The sequence below is a fragment of the Urocitellus parryii genome, chromosome 5, assembly GCF_045843805.1.
Source record: "Urocitellus parryii isolate mUroPar1 chromosome 5, mUroPar1.hap1, whole genome shotgun sequence".
Classification (NCBI taxonomy): domain Eukaryota; kingdom Metazoa; phylum Chordata; class Mammalia; order Rodentia; family Sciuridae; genus Urocitellus; species Urocitellus parryii.
Window position 1 is genome coordinate 47,337,582 of NC_135535.1, and position 26,547 is coordinate 47,364,128.

Sequence of the window (26,547 nt, forward strand, 5' to 3'; positions counted from 1 at the left end):
TAAAAAATAAATATTAAAAAAATTCTCTCTCTCTCTCTCAAAAAAAAAAAAAAAAAAAAACTGAACTGTTAGAAACTCTACTCTGACCAAAATTATGACTCTTGCTTTCTTGTTTGTAGTGGGGACTGAATGAGGAGCACTTTACCACTGAATTATGTCCCCAGTCCTTGTCTTACTAAGTTGCTTAGAGCCTCACTAAATTGCTGAGGCTGGCCTCGAACCTGCCATCCGCCTGCCTCAGTCTCCTGAGTTGCTGGGATTACAGGTATGTGCCTCTGTGCCCTATTTCTAAACTGAATTCTTTCTCCACATTTTCTGACTTGATGACCCCAAATTCTCAACTAACTCCATATTTCAACTTAGAAAACTAGCAATATTAATAATACTCCAAAAAAACTTATCTTTTCTTCTGAATCACCCCATCCCTACTCCACTGCTAACCTCTCAATCTAAAGTCAAGCAAGGGCTGGGGTTGTAGTAAAGTGGTAAAGCATTTGCCTAGCATGTGTGAGGCACCACATAAAAGTAAATAAAATAAAGGTCCATCAAGAACTAAAAAAAATTTAAAAGTCAGGCAAATTCTGTGTTATAACCATTCACATAATCTCAAAGTCCAGGAGTTATCTTTGACTCATCCCCCTCTATTCACTGAATTCCAACATTTACCAATTCAATTATTCCACAAACACCTGTTAAATTCCTACTATATGAATAAAATCATGGTTGCCCCACCCCCACCATTCTATATTGAATCCAGGGGCACTCTACCACTGAGCTCCATTCCCAGTCTTTTTATTTTTTATTTTGAGAAAGGGTCTAAGTCACTGAGACTGACCTCAAACTTATAATCCTTCTGCTTCAGCCTCCCAAATCACTGGCATTATAAGTGTGTATCACCACAGCAATTACAGTTTATTAGAAAGAGTTTCTTAAAAAACTTCACACTCTGTGAGAGGAAATATGTAGCCTGGTGGATTCTTTCTCCCAAACTAGAAGGGCAGAGAGGACAGTACATAAGTTAGGACAGACTTGAAAAGGAATGTCCCAGAATATTAACAATGGTCATTTTTTACACAGCTAGAAATAAGGATAAGTATCATTCTTTCATTATTTTTCTGTATTTTATACATTATCTATATTTTTATAATCAGGAAAAAATTCCAAAAAAATGTTCTCATCTAGACTTAATTCTCCATTCCTATTCAAGCATGCTAGTTCAGACCATTTAAGTCTTCCTACCTGACCCCTAAATTGACTTTTGTGAAGGTTAGTACCCAATAATACACATACAGTTGCCAGAATAATATTCCTGAAAAGTTCCTTTACTAGGTTACTCCTTTCATCAACAATCTTTAATGGTACTCCATGGTCTATAATCTTAGGAGTTACCTATTTTGCCAACTTTTTGGGAACTCCTATAACCTAGGCTCAATTTTACCAACATAATAGCATTTCTATAGTATGTAGGATCAAACTATTCAAATAATGGCTCCATCATTTACCAGTTGTGAGACCCTACCAAAGTGACCTCTGGATACCGCAGCTATATGCATTTATAATAATGGGGCTGGGATGTAGCTCAGTAGTAGAAAACTTGCTTAATGTAGGCAAGGCCCTGAGTTTTATCTCCTGTACTACAAAAAATAATAACAGTAAATCAAAGAGGGCTAATAACACCTCATATTATTGTTATGATTATGAACTTTAGGTGTTTAATAAAGGGTCTGGTAGGAGCCCAATAAATAATGGTTCTATTATTACTTTATAATCCTATGCACAACCTCTGCTCAAGGGTAGTTTACCTACTATCACAAGCACTCCTGCCTGGCTTCACGAGTCACTTCTGCCCCCAGAATAACCTCTGCTAGTCCTCTGCTTCTTCAAACTACACAAGCTCTCAGCCCTATATAGGCCAGACTTCACATCTTCTTCCTCATGGGTTTGGTGGCAGTTGAATTAACATTCAATTCATCTCAAAACTTGCAGAGTTCTGTGTTTCTCTGTCTTAGCCTCTATTAGACTATAAGCAATCTCAGGATGGAAACTGCCTAATTATTTTTATCCGGAAATATTCAGTTCTTTGAAAAGAATATACAATAATTGATATAAAATAATTGTTTTTGCACATTTTAGTTTTTCCTTTTCAACTAAGTTACAATTGTCTTGTCAAAAATATACTATTTTTCCTTGTAATCCTCAAAATACCTAGTATAATGCTACTGGCATACTATACATTCAGAAAAAACATCACATTAACTGATAAATTTCACATAAAAACATAAGAAAGAAGATATCAAATTTCTGCTGTAGAAGTTAATGTGCATATCAAAAAAAATTTAAATAGCATGCCATGGTGGCACAAGCCTATAATCTCAGTGACCCGGGAGGCTGAGGCAGGAGGATTGCAAGTTCAAGACTAGCCTGACCACTTAGCTGGACCATGTCTCAAAACTTGCTGCTGCAGATGTAGCTCAGTGGTAGAGATCATCCCTGGGTACAATCTCTAGTACTAAAGGGGAAAATAAATAAATAAATAAATAAACAGGTTTGATGATAAATATTGGTGGAATTATCTTTTTACCCTATTAGAATGTTAATAGTTATTAATGTCATGACCACTTACTTAACTACTAAGTATATATAACTTCTGAATATAGCAGGCTTATCATATCAAGTGACTCCTGTGCTCAAAATCCTCCAATGTTTCTCTCTCTACCAAGTAAAGAGAAAGTTACTACAATAACCTAAAATACGATCTCCCTATTCCCAAGATATTTGTAGCCCTTTTTTCCTCCTTTTGGTTCCCTTAATATAATAAGAAACAAATTAGTTCAACTAGCGATTTTGCATTTGCTTTTCTCTCTACAGATGGTTCCAATTTTGCAAATTTACAATGGTGCAAAAGCCACATACATTCCATAGAAACCACACTTCAAATTTTGAAATTTGATCTTTTCCTGAATTATGTGGTACAGGTGAGCTATAGCCAGTCAATCACACCACCACAAGGGTAAACAACTTATACTATATTGTATACTGTACTGCTAAGCTATGGTGTTTGGTAGGTTAGGTATATAAATGCATTCTTGACTTATTGGTATTTTTCAATTTAGGGTGAGCTTACCTGTCATTAGCTGGGGAGCATCTATACTTGAAATGCTTCTCTCTCTCTCTCAAATATCCACACAGCTCATTCCAATACCCACGCCCCACCCAATCTTTCAGGCAATCTCAAAAGAAGGCCTTCTCTTACTATCTGCTATGTTCTGAATGCTGGCATTCCCCTTAAATTTATATGCTGAGGGGCTGGGGTTGTGGCTCAGTGGTAGAGTGCTTGACTCACATGCATGAGGACCTTGGTTCAATCCTCAGCACCACATAAAAAAATAAAAAATAAAGATATTATGTTCATCTACAACTTAAAAAATTAAAAATAAAAATATATGCTGAGCCTAAAACCAAATTTGATGGATTAAGAGGATGGCAGCCAAGGAAAGAAATGGAAAAAAATAAAAGAGGGGACGTGATTAATTCATAAGAGTTCTACCCTCATGAATAGGATTAGTGCCCTTATAACAAAGTTGAAGGAAGCTACCTTGCCGTTTCTGCTATGTGGGCATGCATCTATACATACATAGGTACACCTCCTATGAAGCACGGAGTGAGACTTTACCAGACACTAAATCTTCTCACACCTTGATCTTGGACTTCCCAGTCTCCAAAAATTGTGAACAATAAATTTCTATTATTTATAAATTATCCAACCTAAAATATTTTGTTACTGTACCCCAAACAGACAAGGATAATATCCTATATAGAATGGCATTAAGCTCACCCCACACCTAGCCTTTCACAGATCTTTCTTCACCACACCTATTATTACCTGCAAATTACATATATGTTTATTTGTTATTGTCTCTTTTTAACCACCATAGTTAGTTTAAATAAAAAAACTAACTATGAAAGCAGGAACCTGTGTTTGTTCATTGCTATGTCAGTACAGGAAACAGTATCCAAAAGTCTGAATGAAGGTTTATTGTATAAATAAACAAATCTAGGTTAAATTAACTGACTTCTAGAACATTTTAGCTTCAATTTTAAGATTGTGCCTATATTTACAATCTTCATCATATCATTGCTTTCTCATCTCCATATTCTTCAAGTTTGAGGTAATAATACCTATATCTCATTTGAGTTGTTGTAAAGACTAAGGGTGTATGTAAATAACTTAGAACAGTATCTAGCACACAGATGTTACCTATTACTAATGATTTTATCCACTTAGATTCAATTACATTCGTATATAAATGCATTGTTCTTTTTTTAATATTTATTTTTTAGGTGTAGATGGACACAACAAAATGCCTTTATTTTTATGTGGTGCTGAGGATCGAACCCGGGTCCCACCCATGCTAGGCGAGCACTCTACCGCTGAGCCACAATTCCAACCCAAGTGCATTGTTCTTATTTGTCATTTTTTAAACAATTATTTTGTAAGCCAAAAAAAAGGCAACTAATCTTCTCTAACCAAAAGTTATGCTATATAAAAAGCCAGACTTTGGTGTTTCCTGATAATACTTTTCACTAAAATACTGCACATAAAACTGCAAGTCACAGTACAGTTATACATTGTAATTATTGTATGTGAATGGTTTGGTTTGTATATCTGCTCTGAAGACTGTAAACGCTCTACCAAACCAAAACTATGTTGCTATTTTTACTTAAGCAAGACACATCAGGATCCCAAGAATGAGTACCTTGTTGCCTATCCCAGTCCTAATCCTGGATAGAACCAAGAATACCGTTAAGCATCCTATAATATATAGGGCAGACCCCCACCTACAATAAAGAAGTGTCTGGTTTGAAATGCCAATAATATACAAGTTGAGAATGTCTGATTTGAAAGGAAAGAACACTGAGTTCAAACTCCAGCTCTATAACTTATTAGCTAAGTGAGCTTCAGCAATTATATCATCTCTATGGAACAGTTTCCTCATGGATAAAAAGGATATTATGTTTATATTGAAGGAATGTTAGGAGTAAAAACTGAGATAGAAGCCCTAGAAACATATTAGATATTTTAAAATATTAGTTACTATTCTTTTTTTTTTTTTTTTTTTTTTTTTTGCTGGGGTCACTGAAGATTAAGTCCAGGCCTTACACGTGCTAGGCAAGTGCTCTACCACTGAGCCACATCCCCAACTCTTTTTATTTTATTTTGAGAAGGGTCTTACGGAGTTATCCAGGCTGGTCTGGAACTTTCGATCCTTCCACATTACCCTCCTGAGTAGTTGAGATTACAGGTGTGCACCACCACTTACTATTCTTCAGAGCAAAATCTTCTCCATCAGAGACAGAGCTTTGGCCCTTTCAAAAATAATTTCAAGCTCTGTAATGTTTTGAACAATCAATAAAAAATAATAATAATAATAATTTCAAAACATAAATGACAGATAGTAATACAACTAATTTATTTTTGGTACCTTCTATCAAAGCCCATAGACCTTGAAGACAGAGTTCTTATTTTATTGGACTTTCTTCTCAGCCTCTAGCACAAATGGGCAAATAAGCTCTTAAATTTCTACCTGCTACAGTAGAGCATCACTGTATTATAGAAAATTACCAAGGAACATAATTTATTTCTTACCCTGAAGAAATTTTAAAATATTAAGAGATACCCAAGAACAAATCAAAATATACAGATATATTTAACATAGCAGACACTCAAAAACAAGCTCATAGGGCTGGGGATGTGGCTCAAGCAGTAGCGCGCTCGCTTGGCATGCATGCGGCCCGGGTTCGATCCTCAGCACCACATACAAACGAAGATGTTGTGTCCGCCGAAAACTAAAAAATAAATATTAAAAAAAAAATTAAAAAAAAACAACAAACTAAGGTGTTGTGTCTGCCGAAAGCTAAAAAATAAATATTAAAAAAATAAAAAAAAACAAGCTCATGGATTGTGGGGTAAAATTCACATCAACAGCTGAGGTCAAATTAAACATTAATGGATGTAGATCAAACACAATGAAATAGACTTAATGAGAAAAAAAATATCTTGAATTAACATAACCCTTTGTATGTGCAGCTAATATCTCCTAAAGGGAATGAAACAGTACACTTAAAGAACAAATGTCAAGGGCTAGAGCTGCAGCTCAATGGCAGAGCGCTTGCCTAGTATGTGTGAGGCACTGGGTTTGATCCTCAGCATAACATAAAAATAAATAAAATAAAGGCATTCTGTCCATCTACAACTACCAAAAAAAAAAAAAAAGTCAAAATGACAAGTTCTATCATTTGTCATTTTAGTAATACTTGGCTAGAATTTCTTAATTCAGATGATGGAAGCATATATTAACAGGTACAAATACCATTTAAAGCAATTTTTTAAAGCACATTAGATTTTAATGGAAGTTTATCAAATTCTTGACTTTCACAATCCATTTTAATTATCTTAAATAATCTGAGACAGAATAAGACCAAAGGGGCTGATGCTCAAATGTCTGAATACTTTGCAGAAAAGGCTGAGCTCAAGTATACTCAAAGTGTGTTAGAAGCAACTTTTAAAATGCACAAATGTAACAATTATTTTTAAACCAATAATTTTAGAAAAAGAGTAGTTCCTATCTAAAGCTTATATAAATATAAGACACTAAGTTTGCAAATGTCAGCAGAGTTTTAAGAGCCCTTTCTAAAGTAATAGTATCCCTCTGTTTTGCTTGGTATCTTAATTTGCCTTTAGTTTTAAAACTAAGTTTGCCAACGCTATTCCTCTCAAAACCTCAGGAATTCCATTACTAGTTTTAAGCTAAATTAAAGGAAAATAGACACATTCAACCCATGGCAAAAGCATGCACAAAGTGTTTGTTGATGCTCATAAATAGACTGAGAAATTTAGACAGGTCTGAAGGACAACGGCTGTACAGTCAACTCTGTTTTGCTCCACCACCGATCCAAATAGAAAGAATTATTGCCAACCCTTCAAGCGAGAACAGCACCAGATACCTTTAAACTAACTGAGATACAACAGACAGAACATTTTCTAATTCAGAGTTTTTGTATATGTTTTCACTTCAGGGAAGAATGGTTAGACTACCCTTTAAAAATATCCGTATGGTGCCAAGATGTTGCTGTCCTTTTCCTCAAAACAATCCTTAACATGCCTTCAATCCACTTGACTCCAAAATGTACACACATTTTTCAAAAAGAATAAATTATAAATGCTTAACATACAGATGGTTCTCTTATGCCTAGAAATATTTTCCATTCCATTCACCTTTCTCAGATTCTATAAATTTTGCTGACAATTGGAGCCATTTCCACTTTTCAATCCCTGTCACCTCCTTAAAGACCTAATTCACCTCATCTCACCAAAATCCCATGTATTGTGATTCCCTGGGTCAAAGCAGTAACATCTTTTCCCATTTCCTGATCCCTCCCTTGGCCTGCCAGTCCTAGCACAACAACCAATGGAAAAGGGGGGGGGGGGAATAACACATTTATTCTATTACCATTTCATACTCTTTTATCTGTAGCTCATTCATTTTCCTTTCCAAGTATTCCAATCCTCAGGCTTCCCCCTAACTAACTACTACTCAATGGTCCCAGGTAATGGAATTCAAAATCAAGGTCCTAGACTTTGGGTATATCCAGTTTCCTACAACAGGACTTCAGCAGAATGAATGCATTTTACTAGTGTGATAAAATGTGGTTAGGATATAATGGGTTAAATTTTTATGGCCTGACTTGGCAAGCTAAACACCATTTTTATATGACTTACTGGGAAAATTCCAAGTTCCTTTTCTTGTTTTAAACACCCCTCTCCTCACCCTCCCCCCAGACCCTGGCCGAATCCCCTTTTTTTTTTTTTTTTTTGTGGTGCTGGGGATTGAACCCAGGGCCTTATGCAAGCGAGGCAAGCGATCTACCAACTGAGCTATACCCCCAGCTCCCAAATTCCTTTTACACATAATTTATTCACATGACAAGAGATTACCTATGTAAAAGAGTAGAATGACAGTGACTGCTAACCTTTCTGACAAAGTAAACTGGTGAATGGCAGTTGTTTGTACAACATGAATGATCAGCACTTACAAATACATAATTAATAAGCAGAAAATAAGTCTAGTTATAAATAGCATATAACTACATAGTGATCATATTATTTTCAAGGAGTACCTTATTAAACTAACATTCTAACTTCAAAAATGAATATGCCAAGAACAACACGGCAATATCAATCCAAATTTTAATGTATATCCACAGGCACAAAGTTCTACTTCAGAAATTTTAAGTACGGACATATTTGTACAGGTGTAAAATATGTATACAGTACTCACCACAGCATTACCTTAAAAATTGAAGACAAGTTTAATGTCTACCAAAGAAGGGAATTTACAACATTCTACACAATGGCTACTATGCAGCCATTAAAAACAATGAATGATTGTAAATACAGGATGAAAACTTGATATGCACAGCACTTGCCTCAGGTGGGGACCCAAGGCAAGGCAACAGAAAAACTAAAAAGAAAGTAGAAGGAAAAAGAGAATTACAATAAATCTTTTTGTGTCCTTAAATTTTATATCATGTTCATGTATTACCCTTTTGTTAAAAAGGAGAAATTTTTAAAATTGCTAATGAAATTTAGGCCAATCTCTTGGATCTGAGCATAATATTTCTGCTCCCTTATGTGTAGACAATGTTAATTAGAACTGAAAACTATGCTACTTCAGCAGAATGAATGCATTTACCAGTGTTATAAAATGTGGTTAGGATATAATGGTTAACAACTATGGCAACTTTGTATACTTCTAGACAAAATAAAAGAGATATTACCCAAAGCAACATTTTTTTGTGGGGGTTGTGGCAGGGGGTCCTGGGGATTGAACTCAGGGGCACTCAACCATTGAGCCACATCCCAGCCCTATTTTGTATTTATTTTGAAACAGGGTCTCACTGAGTTGTTTAGCACCTCACCGTTGATGAAGCTGGCTTTGAACTTGTGATCCTCCTGTCTCAGCTTCCCAAGCCACTGGGATTACAGGCGTGCTCCACTGCGCCTGGCATCTGTCCTTTTTTTTGTACAAAATAAACTACACTGCCCAAATATTTGTTGCCAAACCAATCAGTTTTACAGATCTAGAATATAACCTCAGTAAATTAAAAGATATTAACTGGCATATAAAATAATTCAGTACATTCCTTTGCCAGATTCAACTTGGACCAATATAAAAAATGAAAAGTTTATGAGCTTATGAGAGAAAAATACACTTAAGAAAGTAGGAGGGGAAACCTGGTATGGTGGCATATACCTGTAATTTCAGCAGCAGGAGGATCACAAGTTCAAAGCCAGCCACAGCAACTTAGTGAGACTCTAAGCATCCTATCAAGACGATCTCAAAATAAAAAATAATAAGGGCTGAGGATGTGGCTCAGTGGTTAAGCACCTCTGGGTTCAATCCCAAATATCAAAATAAAAAGTAGGAAGGAGCAGCTGTAGGGGGTAGCTCCCTGTAATCTCAGTTAGGAGGCTAAGGCACAAGTTATCAAATTTGAGGCCAGCCTGGGTCAACCTAATGAAATCCTGTCTCAAAACAAAATAATAATAACAACAACAAAGGTCAAGGTCTAGGGTATAGCTCTGTGGTAGAATGCCCTGGGTTCAATTCCTAGTACCTTGAGGAAAAAGAAAAAGGAAAATAAAGAAAAAAGCAAGCAGAAGGTATAGAGCACTTGCCTAGCATTCTAGACAGGGAGCAGAAGGTAAAAGGTGACACAGAATTAATGTGTGGAGTTTACATATCTGATTTACAAAGAAAAAAACATAGACAAGGGGGTGGGCATGTGGCTCAAGTGGTAGCTCGCTCGCCTGGCATGGGTTCGATCCTCAGCACCACATACAAACAAAGATGTTGTGTCCGCCGAAAACTAAAAAATAAATAAAATATTTAAAAAAAAAAAAAACATAGACAAATTTCTTTTTTGGGATTAGAATTAAAACCTAATGTAGAGTCAGGCATGATGGCACTTGCATGTAATCCAAGCTACCCAGGAGCCTGAAGCAGGAGGATCAAAAAAATTCAAGGCCAGCCTAGGCAATTTAGCAAGAACTTGTCTCAAAATAAAAAATAAAAAGGAGCCAGGCGTGGTGGTGCACACCTGTAATCCCAGCAGCTGGGGAGGCTGAGGCAGTAGGATCCTGAGTTCAAAGCCAGCCTCAGCAACTTAGCAAGGCCCTAAAGAACTCAGCAAGACTCTCTGTCTTTAAGTAAAATATAAAAATGGATGAGCATGTTGCTCAGTGGTTAAGTGTACCTGGGTTCAATCCCCAATGCCAAAAAAATAAAAATAAAAAGGGCTGGGAATGTAACTCAGAGATAAAGCACTCCTAGATTACCAAAAAATAAAGTGGGGGTGGGTGGTGGAGGGGAAGCCTAGGGATGTGACCCAGTGGTACAGCACTTTCCTAGCATGAGTGAAAAGCCCTGGGTTCAATTCCCAGTACCATGGGAAAAAAAAAAAAAATCAAAGAGGTGTGTAACACCAATTATATCAAAATGATCAGAAGTTTTGCTTGTAGTTATAGCCCTCAGTAGTTTAAAAAAAAATGAAAAGAAAAGAAAACCTACTTTTTGAAAAACTTTTTTGGATTCCAACATCTGAAAACTAATGGAAACAAACTAATTTACAGTTTCTATAAATGTTTTAGAAAAATGAAATGCAAAATTAGAGCTAGTGATATAGTTCAGTGGTGTATCACTTGCCAAGATGCAGAAGACTCTGGGTTCAATCCCCAGCACTGGAGGTTTAAAAAAAAAAAAAAAATATTAAGCTCTAACTAATAACAAAACAGTTCATCTGGGGGAAAAAAGGCATGTCTATTTATATATATTCCTTTTCTTTAAATCCTGGTAATTCAACTGATGCTTAATTGAAATTTAAAAAAAAATGAATACAGAGGACATGGATTAAGATGACTGATCAGATCTCAATTGAACAAAAGAAATTTAAGGAAATTTAACAGGAGGAAGAGCAATAGTTATATCTATGTTCTCCACTCCATTTTTCCCCTTTATATTCTTATTTCACAAACCCCATCTATATGTAACACTGCAAGGTCTTAGCAAGAGCTCCCACATACCTACTGCCTATATAAATTTTAAAAATGATTATAAGCTAATTTACACCTTGAAAAGCACCTTCACTTTTTACTTAGCACAGAAGCAGCAAAAGGAAACTAGGACCCAAGATATGGGCCAGGTATAAGAAAGCTACCCCAAATGTGACCTGAGGACCACTTGAAAGCACTTAATGACTAGGTAGATCAAATGATCTGAAAGGCATTCAAAACCTACATAACTAGGTAAGAAGACGTGCTACGTTTGAATCCATTCAGATCTAGGTACAAATCCTGATGCACAATCACTTATTTTAACTACTTGAACTTATGGTTACTTAACTCTTTGATGCTTATTTTCTCAACTATAAAATGGAAATAAATTCTTCAAAAGACCTTTGTTATCAATTTATAGAAGTTCTCAAATCTCTCCATAAATTACTCACTGATGCCCACCAGAAGCTGACCACTTGCACCTTGTAGGGACTATTAAGTGGACTATTTTATTACTATGTCCTGACACTTCTGCTCTCACCAAATGAGCTGAAAGCTTAATAAGAGCCAGCTGTTTGTTCCCAAACCAGTTTATGCCAACTGTATGTATTATTGTAATTATGTAATTTAAGATTATGTAAACTGATGAATTATGAGTGGAAAAAGGTTGTTTCTGTGAAAAGTTCAAAAAGATTCAAAGACTAATTACTTTTTAAAAATTATTATGAAATTAAGTGTATGAAAAAAACAGTTTTATAAGAAAAAGGGGAAGCCAGACACAGTGGTACATGCCTGTAATCCCAGCGGCTTGGGAGGCTGAGGCAAGAGGATCGAGAGTTCAAAGCCAGCCTTAGCAACATTGAGGCGCTAAGCAATTCAGTGAGACCCTGCCTCTAAATAAAATACAAAATAGGGCTGGCAATGTGGCTCAGTGGCCAAGTGCCCCCCCCCAGTTCAATCCCTAGTACCAAAAACAAAGCAAACAAACAAAAAAAGAACAAGGGGAAAGCATAAAACTGCAGATGAGGAAGGCACAGTGATGTGCACCTATAGTCCCAGTCCGAGGGGGATAAAGGTTCAGACAGGAGGATCACTTGAGCCCAGGAGTTCAAGGCCAGCCTGGGCATTGTAGCAAGATCCTATCTCAAAATATAAACAAATGAACAAAAAGAAAACAAAAACAAATATAAAAGAGGTAGAAGGATTTTATATATTACAGTGAAAGAGCTTTCATATTCTCGGTCTTCTGTAAGAAAAAAAAGACACTATTAGGATACTTCATAGTAATGCCAAACTATAAATTATGCTAAAAAATAATCTATAAATCTAATCAAACAGACTGTCCACAAAGAAAAACCTTGACCCTTGGGGGGGGGGGTACATATTCAAGTTAAATTTAAAAGCATGTATGGTTGACTCCCTGCTTATCAATTTTTTCAATTACCTACTCAATATATCACATGAGATTTTATATGCAGCACCTTGAAGGCTAAGTAAAATAATGTACTTTTGCATAGCACATAGTAAATATTTAATCTAAAACTTGTTTTAGGACTAGGGTACACCTCAGGGTAGAATACTTGCCTAGCATATGCAAGGCCTTGGGTTCACTCACTTTCACTGAAGAAAACAAACTTAAAAGCTCACACCTGTAATCCCAGCAGCTCAGAGGCTGAAGCAGGAGGATCTTGAGTTCAAAGCCAGCTTCAGCAACTTAGTGAGCCCCAAACAACTCGGCAAGACCCTGTCTCCAAATAAAATACAAAAAAGGGCTAGGGATGTGGCTCAGTGGTTAAGTGCCCCTAAGTCCAATTCCCATTACTAAAACAAAATCAAAAACAAACTTAAAATAATATTAAGAAACTTATTTCCAAAATTTTTTTTTAAACTTTTGTTATCTTATTAACTCAATGGTCTACTACTTGGAGAACACAGTACTCTGTGTCTCCAGAAACACATAGTTCTTATTATTTTGTATTTTTAAATTCATGTACATTACACAAACATACTTCATCTATTATTAGCCATATAACTTCTGTGGTGGCCATCAAAAAAGTGAACTCTGAAACTATTGAGAGCTCCAGGAGACTAAAGTATTCCTGGGTTACACTTAACAATAAGATTACAGTAATGCATTAACATGGCAGTGTGACCAGGCACTTGAAGCTGACAAAACCATAGGAAAAAACGAATGAGGTGCTGGCATGGAATCAATGGAGGGAACAGCAAGTCTCTGAACACAAAACAGGGGAAAAGTTCAAGGAGATTCAGATCGTGAAGAGTAAAAAGGAGATAACAGCAGACAGCAAAGAGAAACAAGATAGAAACTGGAAATCAGTTTGCAGGTAACAAACTTTATAAACTTAAAGAGAATAATCTGGTAATTCAACCTCCCACTCAGAACTGTTCAACACTGGTACAGATATCAAAATGCTTCTTCAAATTACTTAAAAGTAAAATCACATTTTTAAAACTTCATATCATTATGAACCCTTAAAAGCAATATTACATTTTTAAAAGTTCATATCATTAGGAACATTTTTCTTCTTCATGGAAAAACTACTAATATATGCTAAAATTAGAACAAAGAAGTACCTTTTTTCACCTATTGGAGGGAGGAAGAGTAACACTAATATCTAATATAAAAAGGATTTAAGGAAATAGTACTAATAGTACCATTCTTTTGAGAAGCAATTTAACCAAATGTTTCAAAAATTTAAAAAAAAAAACTCATATCTTTGACTCAAAACCCATACACCTGGGAATCCCCCTTAAAAAATAATTAAAAACATGAAGAAATCTATATGCTCAAAGGTATCGTCTACAAAAACTTTTTTTCTTGGTAATGGGGACTAGCTCAAACATTTCTAATAATGACAAAAACTAAACATGATGAATAGTTACACCGAAAATACTTAAATACTGATCTGGGGGTACAGCAAGGCCTTGAGTTTAATTCCTAGCACTAGGAAAAAAAGAAAAGAAAAAGGCTTAACAGAATGCTAAGCTTTTACAAAGCAGCACACAACACTGAACATATACTACAATGATATAAAATATGCCTATGAAAAAGGCTGTAAAAACAACTCTAGGCTGGGAATAAGAATGTGGCTCAAATGGTAGCGTGCTTGCCTAGCATGCGTGAGGCACTGGGTTCTATTCTCAGCACCACATAAAAACAAAATAAAGACATTGTGTCTATCTAAAACTAAAAAATAAATATTTAAAAAAAAAAACTCTAGGCTGGGGAATGTAGCTCAATGATAGTGTTTTCATAGCATGACAGGCCCTGATCCCTACCAAAGAGGGGAAAAGAGAGATAAACCTCCGAAATAATGACGATTTATTAGAGTGGGAGAATCAAGAATTATTTTTCTCTTTTTTAATCTTTCAGAAATTTATTTTACTTTTTAAATTAAAGCAAACATTTTAAAAACACACATCTCTAGTTAGACACTGCTGATCACAGTGGTGCATGCCTATAATCCCAGCAACTCAGAAGGCTAAATCAGAGATCAAATTCAAGGTCAGCCTCAGCAATTTAGCAAGACCCCGAAAAAAAGGTAAGATTATACACTGCCTGATTTCATTCATCTATACCATTCTCAAAATAATACAGCCCAGAACTACATATACAAGCACACACAAAGAAACGCAGCCTTTAAAGCTGGGCACTGGATGGCACTTCGGTAAGGCACACGATAATCCCAGGGGCCCTGTAATCCCAGCAACTCAAGAAACTGAAACAGGAGATAGCCAGTTCAAAGCCAGTCTCAGCAGCCTGAGGTGCTAAGTAACTCAGTGACTCTGTCTCTAAAAAAAAAAAACACAAAATAGGGCTGGAGATGTGGCTCAGGAGTGCCCCTGAGTTCAATCCCTCATGGCAAAAAAGAAAAAAAAAAATGCAGCTTTAAAAAATGGTGAATTCTGTATACTGTCTGTAGCCTAGTTGATGGTAAAATAAATTGTTTTCATAATTGACAGATATATAGATGTCACCACTGGGAAAACTGAATAAAGGATACATAGGGGTCTACTATTTTTGCAACTGTCTGTGAGTCTTCAAAATTAAAAATTAAAAAAACAGCCACATGTGATGGTACATGCTTGTAATTCAGGCCACTCAGGAGGCTGTGACAAGAGGATCACAAATTCAAGGCCAGCCTCACAACACAGTGAGACCCTAAGCAATTTAGCAAGACCCTGTCTCAAAAAATAAAAAGGGCTGGGGATACAGCTCAGTACCAAAAAAACTAAATAAAAAATTTTTTAAAAATAAAATATATAAATACATACACTGGCATGTATAAGATATATAACTTTTTTTTTGGTACTGAGGATTGAACTCAGGGGCACTCAACCACTGAGCCACATTCCCACCCCTATTTTGTATTTTTATTTAGAGACAGGTCTCACTGAGTTGCTTAGCACCTCACTTTTGCTGAGGCTGGCTTTGAACTTGAGATCCTCCCACCTCAGCCTCCAGAGTCGCTTCGATTGCAGGAGTGTGCCACCTCGCCCAGCAATATATAAATTTTTTGTGAGAGGGTGGGAGAAATAAGAATGTAAAATGAGCTATGTAACAAGTACTTCCAAGGTATTACTATAAACTATTCACAAGACCCCAAAGGTTGCAAATGGCAGTCTTAAGGATAAACATAATTTACTTAATTCAGGCTTTAATAAAAGGATTCCATTTAAATGAATATTAGTAAATTTTCAGAACATGCTCAAATGAATGGTTTTAAACCTCAAAGTCTATACTTACATAATCCACTAAGTAAGAACCTCAGAAGTTTCTTCCTTGACAAAAAAGTTTCAACAGATATGAGTTTTTTTTATATTTATTCAATTTAAATATGCAAATGACTACTTCAGACAATATAATAGCTTACTACCTCTGGATGGTGGTGTTCCATTGGTTAACAGTAGCAATCAATCACCTACACACACCTACTCCCCACTTTTCTCACTGATTTTTATGAAATTGTGGATTGAACCTAGGTGTGCTCTAACGCTGGACTACTTTTCAGCCTTCTTTTTAATTATTATTTTTTATGTTTTATTTGAGATGGGGCCTTACTAAATTGCCGTTCTGACCTCAAACTTGCAACCCCTCCTGCCTCAGCCTCCTGAAACTGGGATGTGCCACCACACCTGGCCACATGTGTGTTTTAATTCACTATTTTACCCTCAATACCTAGCCTGTGTTTTTGTTTTTTAATTTAGAGACAGGATCTTACTAAATTGCTTAGGGCCTCACTAAGTCTGCTGAGGCTGGCTTTGAAATTGAGACACCTAGGTAGGCTCCCAATAACTAAATATTACACCAATCAGCCAATGGATGAATTTATTTTGTTTTTGTTTTTTGTGATATTGAAAATTCGATCCACAGGGGCTGGGGATGTGGCTCAAGCGGTAGCGCGCTCTCCTGGCATGCATGTGGCCCGGGTTCGATCCTCAGCACCACATACCAACAATGATGTTGTGTCCGCCGAAAACTAAAAAATAAATATTAAAAATTCTCTCTATCTCTCTCTCTCCTCTCTCACTCTCTCTTAAAAAAAAAAAAAAAAAAAGAAAATCCGATCCACAGCTTCATACATGCCAGTCAAGTGCTCACCACAGAGCTGTAGCCCCAGACAGCATCTTAACAAATTGTCCAGCCTGGCCTGGAACTTGAGAGCTTCCTGCCTCAGTCTCCCAACTAGCTCAGATAACAGGTGTGCCTACACACCTGACAGAACTCGTATTCTAACAAAGATGCAATGCCCAAGTCCCTCCAGCTTCAACTGGAATTTATAGGTAGGAGGAAAAGGAGTGGATAGGATCTAATTTCTACCAATTCACCAGGTCAAAGGATTGATTACATTAGCCAACACTATAACCTGGTATCAGTGCAAAAGTTAACATTAGGAAAACCTTAAGTCATCTCCTCTGATTAGCCAAATCTTAAAAGCTTGTTTAATAACTAGAGAAAGAATTGAACTAGCATTTGACACTCTGCCTCACTAATCTTTTCCCACCTGATACTTTCAGATTTTATTTGTCACGTGCAAACCAATCAACTTTTTTTTTTTAAAGAGAGAGAGAGAGAGAGTGAGAAAGAAAGAATTTTAATATTTATTTTTTTAGTTTTTCGGCAGACACAACATCTTTGTTTGTAAGTGGTGCTGAGGATTGAACCCAGGCCACACGCATGCCAGGCAAGCATGCTACCGCTTGAGCCACATCCCCAGCCCCGGAGGATCAAATGTTTAAGGCCAACCTCAGCAACTTAACAAGATCTTGTCTGAAAAAAAAAAGGGGGCTGGGGATATATAGGTTAGTGGTAAAGCACCCCTGGGTTCAATTTCTGGTTAGGAAGGACAGAAGGAAGAAAGGCAGCCTTTTAAGTGCCTAACCTGCCTAAACCTGACCTGAGAGGAGACATGAAGATTTTTAACCTCTTCTCCCTTTTCTCTAATCCTAAAGAACAGCACTGATACAGCAACCTCTAGCCACATGTGGCTACTCAAATTTTAATTAGTTAAAATGAAAAAAATTAAAAATTAAGCTCTGCTGTAACACTAGACACATCGTAGATGCTAAGTAGTAGATACACCTGGATCACTCTATTAAACAGCACTGATAGAGAACATTTTTATCATTGCAGAAAGCTCTATTAGACACGCTGTTGTATTTTGTTGTAACATTACAAATAAACAAATAACCTTAAATGTAAAAGAACACTTTTTTAAAATGATTAGATACTCCCCCCAACACATATTTTTTTTAACTATACTGCCATTCGAACCCAGAACCTCACACATGTTGGCAAGTACTCTACCACTGAGCTACACACCAAGCCCTTTTTATTTTATTTTGAGATAAGATCTCTCTAAATTGCCAGGCTGGTTTCAAATATGTGATCCTCCTGCCTCAGTCTTCTGAGTCACTAGGTTTATAGGCAACAACCAGCAAGATCCCCTTTAAAGGCATTTCATTGCTAGGCATGGTGGTACATGTCTATAATCCCAGCGACTCAGGAGGAACACAAATTCAAGGTCAGCCTCAGCAATTTAGTCATTCATTGTAGAAATTACAAAATTACAGTTCCTCACTAGTATTTAAAATAAATTGTTCAGTCTTCTAAGTTCTACCAGTCACCAGATACAGGAGGATTTAAAAAAGAAAAAAGAAAAAAAGGAGACCAAAAATAGGTTAGCACTATCCATAAGATGAACATACCAGTTCTTAGGGCTTCAGTTTTAGTTGACAGTGAAACACTGTTTACATACATAAAATACAGCAAAATGCAAAATTCCTCCAAGTGTTAAAAATAAAATCCTACAGGCATCAAAATCTTTTCAACTGATGGGGCTGGGGTTGTGGCTCAGTGGTACAGCACTTGCCTAGCATATGTGAAGCACTGGATTTGATTCTCAGCACCACATCTAAATAAATTAAATAATAAAGGTCCACTGACAACTAAAAAAATATTTTTAAAAAAATCTTTTCAACTGATAGAAGGCACACTCTGAACTACATCCCTAGACTTTTAAGGGTACTCATCCAACTCACTTTTGCTACTAGGAATATCTGGTAGAAAAATTTAAACATTGTTAAAATAAATGAGTTATACATGAATTTTTTATTTACTAGAAATAATTATATACAATAATACTCTATAAACCAATATCATCTTTAATATCTAAAGCAGCAAACCTTCAGTTTTCTTTAAAATATAACAGAGGGCCCAAGGTATTTCAACTTAATCTAAACATTTTGCTTTAGGCATTCTTTTTTTTTTTTTTTTTTTTTTTTTTAGTTGTAGTTGAACACAATACCTTTATTTTATTTATTTTTATGTGGCACTTAGGATTGAACCCAGGGCCTCGGATCTACTGCTGAGTGATCTACTGCTGAGCCACAACCCCAACCCTTGCTTTAGGCATTCTAATGCATAAATTATTAAGTATTTCTATAGCACTCCCTACTTTTTAAATTACCTAACCAAAGAATGCTCAAAGGAAACAAATGTTAAATATTTAACAGTTGCCTTGGCGAGGTTTGTAACTTAAATTCCTATATCCCTCCCCTATTCCAAGTAAACCAGGGAGTCAATAAGTTTCTCATCCAGACAAGTGATGTAATTTCAATAAGTGCTTATGTTAATAACTGGTTGTGTCAGAAGTACTTCTGTGGCTCTACTTACATAACCTATTATACAGAGTGCTCCCCTATTCTCTATCTGTAGAAAGCATTTTGAATACTGGTATTTGTACATTTACTTGCTATTTTGAATAAAAAGACTTCTCACTCCAGCTTCAATAGTCTTTCTTATAGAAGGGGTTAAAAAAAAAGGAAGCCAATTTCTGCTACTTTACTATGTCACAGACAAGTTATTTATCTTGTTGGCTAATAAACAAGAGTACTAACTTAAAGCAGCACCTCCAGTCAGCCCCCAGGATTCACCAGTTTTCTCCTGGGTGTCTGGTTGAGAAATACCCTTAAACAAATAATTTGAAGCAACTTTGTATGAACTCAACTGAAAAGAGTCTGAATTGCTCCTTGAAGTATGCTGTATTAAGTGTGAAACTTGACAAAACTGAATTCAATGATGGTGAGAATCACCATACAGTTCCTATAGGGTAAAAGAGGGGCAGAATGTACCCCAAACCTAATTGGAACATGCATAAACACTGGATGAACACTCTCCCAATCCCTCACTTGGATACAGTTTAAATTAAGATTTTTCAGATTTCACAGAACCATAATCTCAAAAGGATAACCAGCATGGGGTTGCCAACTTTTATTCTGCTGATGACATTTTTAAAAACCATCACCACTGTTTCATTACCATCACCACTGTTTCATAAAAGAACTAATATGCTACCACCAAAAAGGATAAAAGATAATTTTAGAAAAAATAATTTAGTTTTATGAAAGCTAACTACATTCACATTTCACTCAAACAGGTGAAAACTTTTTCATAAACTAACAGTACTCTACATTCCAGCATTTAGGAACCACAGGTCTAGGTAGCCATTACCAACTTACAAAAGGAAAACAATGACATGGGACATGGCCAAACCAATCTTTTTTCTTTTTTTTTTTTTTTGGGGGGGGGGGCACAAGGGATTAAACCCAGGGGCTCTTAAACACTAAGCCACATCCCCAGCCCTTTTATTGTTTATTTTGAGAAAGGATTTCACTAATTTGCTTTGATGAGGCTGGCTTTGAATTTGTGATCCTCCTGCCTCAGCCTCCCAGCCACTGGGATTACGGTGTGCTCCACTGTGCATGGCCCAAACCAAATATTAACCTCTCCAATAATGAGGAAACAGAGGCTTGGACAGGTTTAGGGACTCTCCCAAGGCCACAAATTAACAGAAATCTGTCATAACTACAGAGTCAGAGTTCTTAACCATTTGGCTAAGTTTCCTCTAATATTCCTCCAATAGTAAAAGATCTACCCACATGCAGTCACCTTTGTAAACAATGGCAACCAAGGAATTTGCAAGACAGCTGGTGGGAGTAAGAGGTGTACTCCCTGGCCATCATTCAGACAGAAGCTAAATGGAACTCTTGACCTTCGCTTTGTTAATACCAGACTCACTGAAACTAAGCCAACCCTCCAGGCAAAGCACACACAAAACCCCCTGCCTCCAACAACACTGACGCAGAACACTTTGGACAGTCTCAAGTGCTGGCGTACAGTGAAAAACATATTCCTGAAAAACAAAAGGAATTTGTATTAATTCTCAAGAAACAAGCAATTCCATGGTAACTTAATCTAAAAATAATAAACTGTATTTAAAAAGTTATCTCTCTAAGCCTCATTTTGCAAACTATTACAGTCTTTTACATTTTAATACACAAATTCCCATTATTTAAATATCTAAACAGAAAACATAAAATTCTATAAATTGATAGTTCTTAAACATAAAACATAATTTTCACATATGTATCATTACATCATAGATAAAAGTATCTTAAGCTGGGTGGGGATGTAGCTCAGTGATACAATGCTTGCCTAGCATGCATGAGGCCCTGGGTTTGATCCCCAGCGTTCACTCCCACACCCAGAAAGTATCTTATTCTATCCCAGTAGAGTAATCAGAACATTAGAGATAAAACTACTTACTTTAATCAAAAATACTTACAATATTAACAACTGGCTACAATAAGAGGCACAAGTATTATCTGTGAATATTCAGAGATTCTTGATATCCAAACCCAAATCAAAATCATGCAAACAAATAAATGGAATACAATATCAGAGATTTATTTTTAAATCCTCACATATCACTTGCCAAGCAAATGTTCAAAAGAAATAACCAAACATAGCTTTTAAGTAACCAAAAACTGACTTGTCCTCCTTGAAATAGGATAATGATAGGATAGTATTCTTACTAGCAAGGGCAAAAAAAATTATTTCCCAACTGGATTTTTAATGATCAGATTCCTTCTACTCCATCTGAATCTGCAATGTGAAGAAGTTGTATACATACTATCAAATTTTTTATCCATTGCATAAAATACTTAGTGTCTTTTCCTTCTGTTTTAAACAGATGCTATCTAAAATACAGGGTTTGTATGAGTTTGTGTTTTTTTCTTTCCCCTCAGCACTTTCCCTTGGCATGTTCATCTCCTTAAGTGGACTCTACAAGTATTTTTATTTGCATTATTCTCTGCACCATGTTTAATATATGCCTAACCCTGACCTCTCTCCTGAACTGCAAACTCACACTTCCAAAAGTCTCTGGGCATTTCCAGTGTTTGTCAAGTACATAAAAAAACAAACATATCCAAAACTGATCTCATTACACAACTCCTTGCCCATATTTCTAGTAACAGTATCACCATCAACATATCCCACATTTAAAAAATGTAACTTCCAGCTTCCATCTTCTCCAAACCTTTCCTACCAATCCCTCCCTCTACCCAACTACTAAATCAATTGCCAGGTCCAGTCAAGCCTTCATTTTCATCAATTACTATTACCTTTACCCAGTATTTACAGTACTATATTGAAACTCAGGAGGCTGAGGCAGGAAGATCACAAGTTTGAGGCTGGCCTCAGCAAATTAGGGAAGCCCAGAGCAATTTCATGAGACCTGTCTCAAAACAAAGAAACAAAAAGGCTGGGGATGTAGGTCAGTGGTAAAGTACCTCCAGGTTCAATCCCCAGTATTAAAAAAAAAAAAAAAAAAAAAAACCTGAGAGAGAGAGAGAGAGAAAGCTAACTTGCCACAGCAAATCATTCTGCACACTACACTATTAAATCTTAGTCACTTTTCATTACCTTCCAAATGTCAAACTTCTAAATACAGCATTTTAAACATGCTCAACAATTCAACCCAATTTAAATTTGACAACCTTAACACCAGTTCCCAAATGTGAATGTTATATTCTAGGTAACCTGGTCAACTAACTTCTCTGAGTACACAATTAACTTTACTACCTCCAACCTTCCACTAACATTATTCTCTTAATTTGAAAGGCCTTCATCCACCTTATCCTAAACCCTGAATCTTTGTTTTAGAAAACTTTTACCCTGTGAAATATTGAATTGAGGTACCAGTTTACTGGGAGATAACAGTTTATTGGGAATAGTGGAAACACACAGGCTTTGACACCAGACATATCTGAATGCAAACTGGGGCTATTACTTGCTAGCCACAGAACCCGGGCAAATTATCTAACATATTAGAGTCCCCATTAAGAAAGATGATTGTGGGCTGGGGATAAGGCTCAAGTGGTAGCGCACTCGCCTGGAATGCTTGCGGCCCGGGTTCGATCCTCAGCACCACATACAAACAAAGATGTTGTGTCCACCGAAAACTAAAAAATACTAAAATTCTCAAAAAAAATTAAAAAAAAGAAAGATGATTGTATGTTGTTGAAAAGCTTAGAAAATGTACATGAAGCAACTAGCATACAGCCTGGTGCTCAGTAAATTTTCAATAAAAAACACCACTGAACTATCTTTGTAAGTATTACTATACCTCCACTACTTTCCATGATTACTTAAGCCAAAAAATGAACACTTTCTCATTTTAAACAACTCTAAATTTTAGGTCAATCCAACCATGTGGTTAAATTTTTACATGTATTTCTTTATGCCGTAAATTTTTGTGCAAATATCTTACATTCCTCACTACATTCAATTCCTAAAGGCCAAAGACAACCTTTGTATCCTGTAATACCTAACAAAGTGATTTCGTGAAGCACTTAACATCTACCCTCAATGTTAAATCCCAATTCAAAAAAAAAAAAAAATTTAGAATGCCTAAATAATAAAATTTATTCATGATTTTGAACAACCTTAGAAAATCATTGCCAAAATATGAATTTTGGTTATTGTGGCTTTTTCTTTATTTGCTCCTACATGGCTTCCTAACATGCTTGATCCATAGTAAATGATCTATATCATTGAATTGACTTGAATAATGCAATTTACAGTACCTGCAAGTATACAATTTTCCCCCATTTCCTTTTTCTGCTCTTATCATTCCTGTAACAGTTTCCTTCAAAACACATTATCATATCTATAATACAAATCCATAACTAAATCTAATTTGACTGCTTTTCCAGATTTTCTCAATTCCAATATTCCAAACTTATGCTCTCAACAAACACTTTGAATGTCTAAAAATTTAGCTTCTACTTAAATCTAAAAGTTGTGTAACTAATCTTCCGTCCAGAATTTTTTCTTTAAAAATCATCTACCCTTTAAAAATCACCTACCCTTTACCTGTTCAAGATCAACAACCCTAAAATAAATGTTCCTTTACATAGGAGAGCTCACTAAACTTGTTACTTAAGTCTATTTTTCCTAATTCATGATATTACCTCCCCTTCCAGTGGTGGGAAGGGAGAATGACATACTCAAAAAACTACAGAGTAATTCCTAATATAAGCGTAAAATGAGAAGCGCAGATATGTCGCTGATTTCATGAAGATGATCTGTGTATACTTTACATTGCAAAAACAATGATTACCTGTTAAAAAAATAAAGTAAATGTAATTCTTATGATCAAAAATTTTTTTAAAAATCACCATTCAATGTGAAAAAAAAAATCCCTTTTTTCCTACAAATCTTCCTCAGGAGTTTATTGCCTAAAAGCGGTTCACTAAAATAACTACTATCATATATCACTTTCTCCTCTAGCAAATTATCAATTCAACGGAAGTGAATACTTCATGTTATAAGTTTAAAATTTTACAAAACACCTCTGCCTGCCTGCGAGAACCTCTCTGCACTGTAGCGGCAACTCTAAGTATAAGGAACCTTTCAAGAGTAACCGAGAACCATTTTTCTTTAAAAGTTAAGGAAAATGACAGTCCCAAATATGAAAGTAAACAAACTTTGGGAGAAAGGGGATATAGTAATTCTCCCACCCTCTGCAATCAATTCGTGCAATAACCTGTGACTGCACTCATCATACAACTGGGACTTCGGAAAGCCACAGAAGTTAGGAGTGCAGATCGGGGAATAGCATTTTTTTTTTACGTCAGCAAGAAAATAGGGGAATTTATGTGCACTACCGATTTTCCATAAGTTTTTTTTTTTTTTTAACTTGACTCCAGCAACAGCTTCAGCAAGCTTCCAAGTGAGTGAAGTGCATCGGAGGCACGCCGATGCCTCAGTGACCTACGTCTCTAGACCCAGTTCCGAGCGCTACCCAAACCGACTCAAGCCTACCCTGAAGCGGGCTCGGAGGAGAAGCCTCGCAAAAGATCCCGGGCATCCACACAGGCAGCGCCCCACCCTGGAGCTGAAGAGAGACACCCCCGGGATACTAGCTAATTGAGCCCGGGGGTGGGCAGACCCAGAGGAGACGAAAAGTCGGGCACTGGAGCCCAGATTTGAATCGGGTGTCCAAGAGTCCTAAAGCCAGGTCCAACACAGAAAAATCAAAGCGGGGAGGCGGCGAGAAGACTTGGGGGAGCAGAAACGAGGGGGACGCGCGGACCGAGGCCCAGCCCGTCCCCACCTCCGAGTCCCAACAGCAACAACAGCTCCGGGAACCCCCTCCCCGGCCCCGCCCCGCCCACCCCACAGCCCCGCAGCCCGTTTCTTCTCGCCCCGCCGGCTAGGCGAAGACCGCGGCGGTCAACAACCCCCTTCCCCAGACTCCGACAGCTGAGTCCGCTGCCTGCTGCCCGGAGCCCGGAGCGGACGGCCGGGGCCCGAGAGCGCCAGCCCCAACCCAGGCCTGAGGCCGGCCCAGTCCGTTTCCCCGTCCACTCACCGTCCGCCCGGGCGCTGGAAGGTCACGGGGCGCTGGTGGGTGGCCGTGGACCTCCAAACTCTGACCCGGGTTGGAGCCCCTGCTCCGAGTCCACGGAGCCGAAGGAGCCTCTGCGGCTGTGCCTACCAGGCCTCTCTCCGGCCCGAACCTTAGAAAAGCACTTCCGGAGGAGCGGGAGAGGGAAGGGTTTTGGCACCGGAACTGCTCGCGGGCTGGAGCTGCCAGAGCCTCCCGGGCGGGGCCTCTCCCGCCCGGCTCCCGCAAATCCTCCCTGCGGGCTCCCGACTAACCCTTTCGGCCCCACCAGTCGGTCGGTTCCCCAGGCTACAGCTTTGCACTCGGCAACTGTTGTTAGGGCTGTTCCCGCTCCAGCCACTTGGTTTTACAGACAAGGAAACCGAGGCTCGAAGAATTTAGTTGCCAGAGCTCAGCGCACTCATCCAGCTTACCGACTGTCTCCAGCGCAATCTCCATTCCAGTCGTCTCCCTTAAAAATTAACATTAACCGAACGCTTACTACGTGGTAGGCACTGTATTAAGCGCTTCGGGTACATGAACTCTTTTAATCACGTGCAAACCCCTTGAGATTGGTGTTAATTCTCTACATCTTGCAGCAGAGGAAACCCGTCAAAGATACCAAATTCTATACTTGGCTCTTGATTTTACTTTAACCAGTGCTGTGTGTATAATCTCATATACACCTAACAAGATCTTTAAATTCTTTAAGGAGAGGAACTAAATAATATTCCTATATTACATCATCACTTGCAACTTCAACAAAAGCAGTGCGGGCCAGACTGTCTAGAATCTTATTGCCTGGATCCTATTATTTCACTTTTTTATTCTGGAGGATGAATCCTTCAGCCTCAGTTTGGTGTGTGAGTGGGATCGTCTCTGGATTGTTGTAGAAATTCAAAATGATATTTCGAAGTATCTAGCACCAAATAAAAGCTAACAATTCTTATACCTCACCAGCAATAAGAAAGGCCTATATATGGATACTTGCAACAGCTCCGAAACAGTAGGAGGACTCACAGAGTCAGATGTCAGACAAGGGAAAGAGAGAGGGGAAAAAAAGAGCATTCCTCAGCCACAAAATCCAAAAGACACTAAATATCAGGGTCAGAAGCTGTATCCTAGGCCAGATTCAGGAGGAAGTTAATAAAAAAACTTCTTCACATGCATATCTCA

At 37.3% G+C, this 26,547-nt stretch overlaps 1 protein-coding gene across 1 annotated transcript in view; it reads right to left on the reverse strand.

Annotated features, from left to right (window-relative positions):
• Frs2 (fibroblast growth factor receptor substrate 2) overlaps nt 1-25,491 on the reverse strand; it is a 118,920-nt gene extending 93,429 nt beyond the window's left edge. The window contains exon 1 of the mRNA XM_026386669.2: nt 25,357-25,491. The gene's annotated coding sequence lies outside the window, so the exon portion shown is untranslated. The remainder of the gene's footprint in view (nt 1-25,356) is intronic.
• Between the last annotated feature and the right edge of the window lie 1,056 nt (nt 25,492-26,547).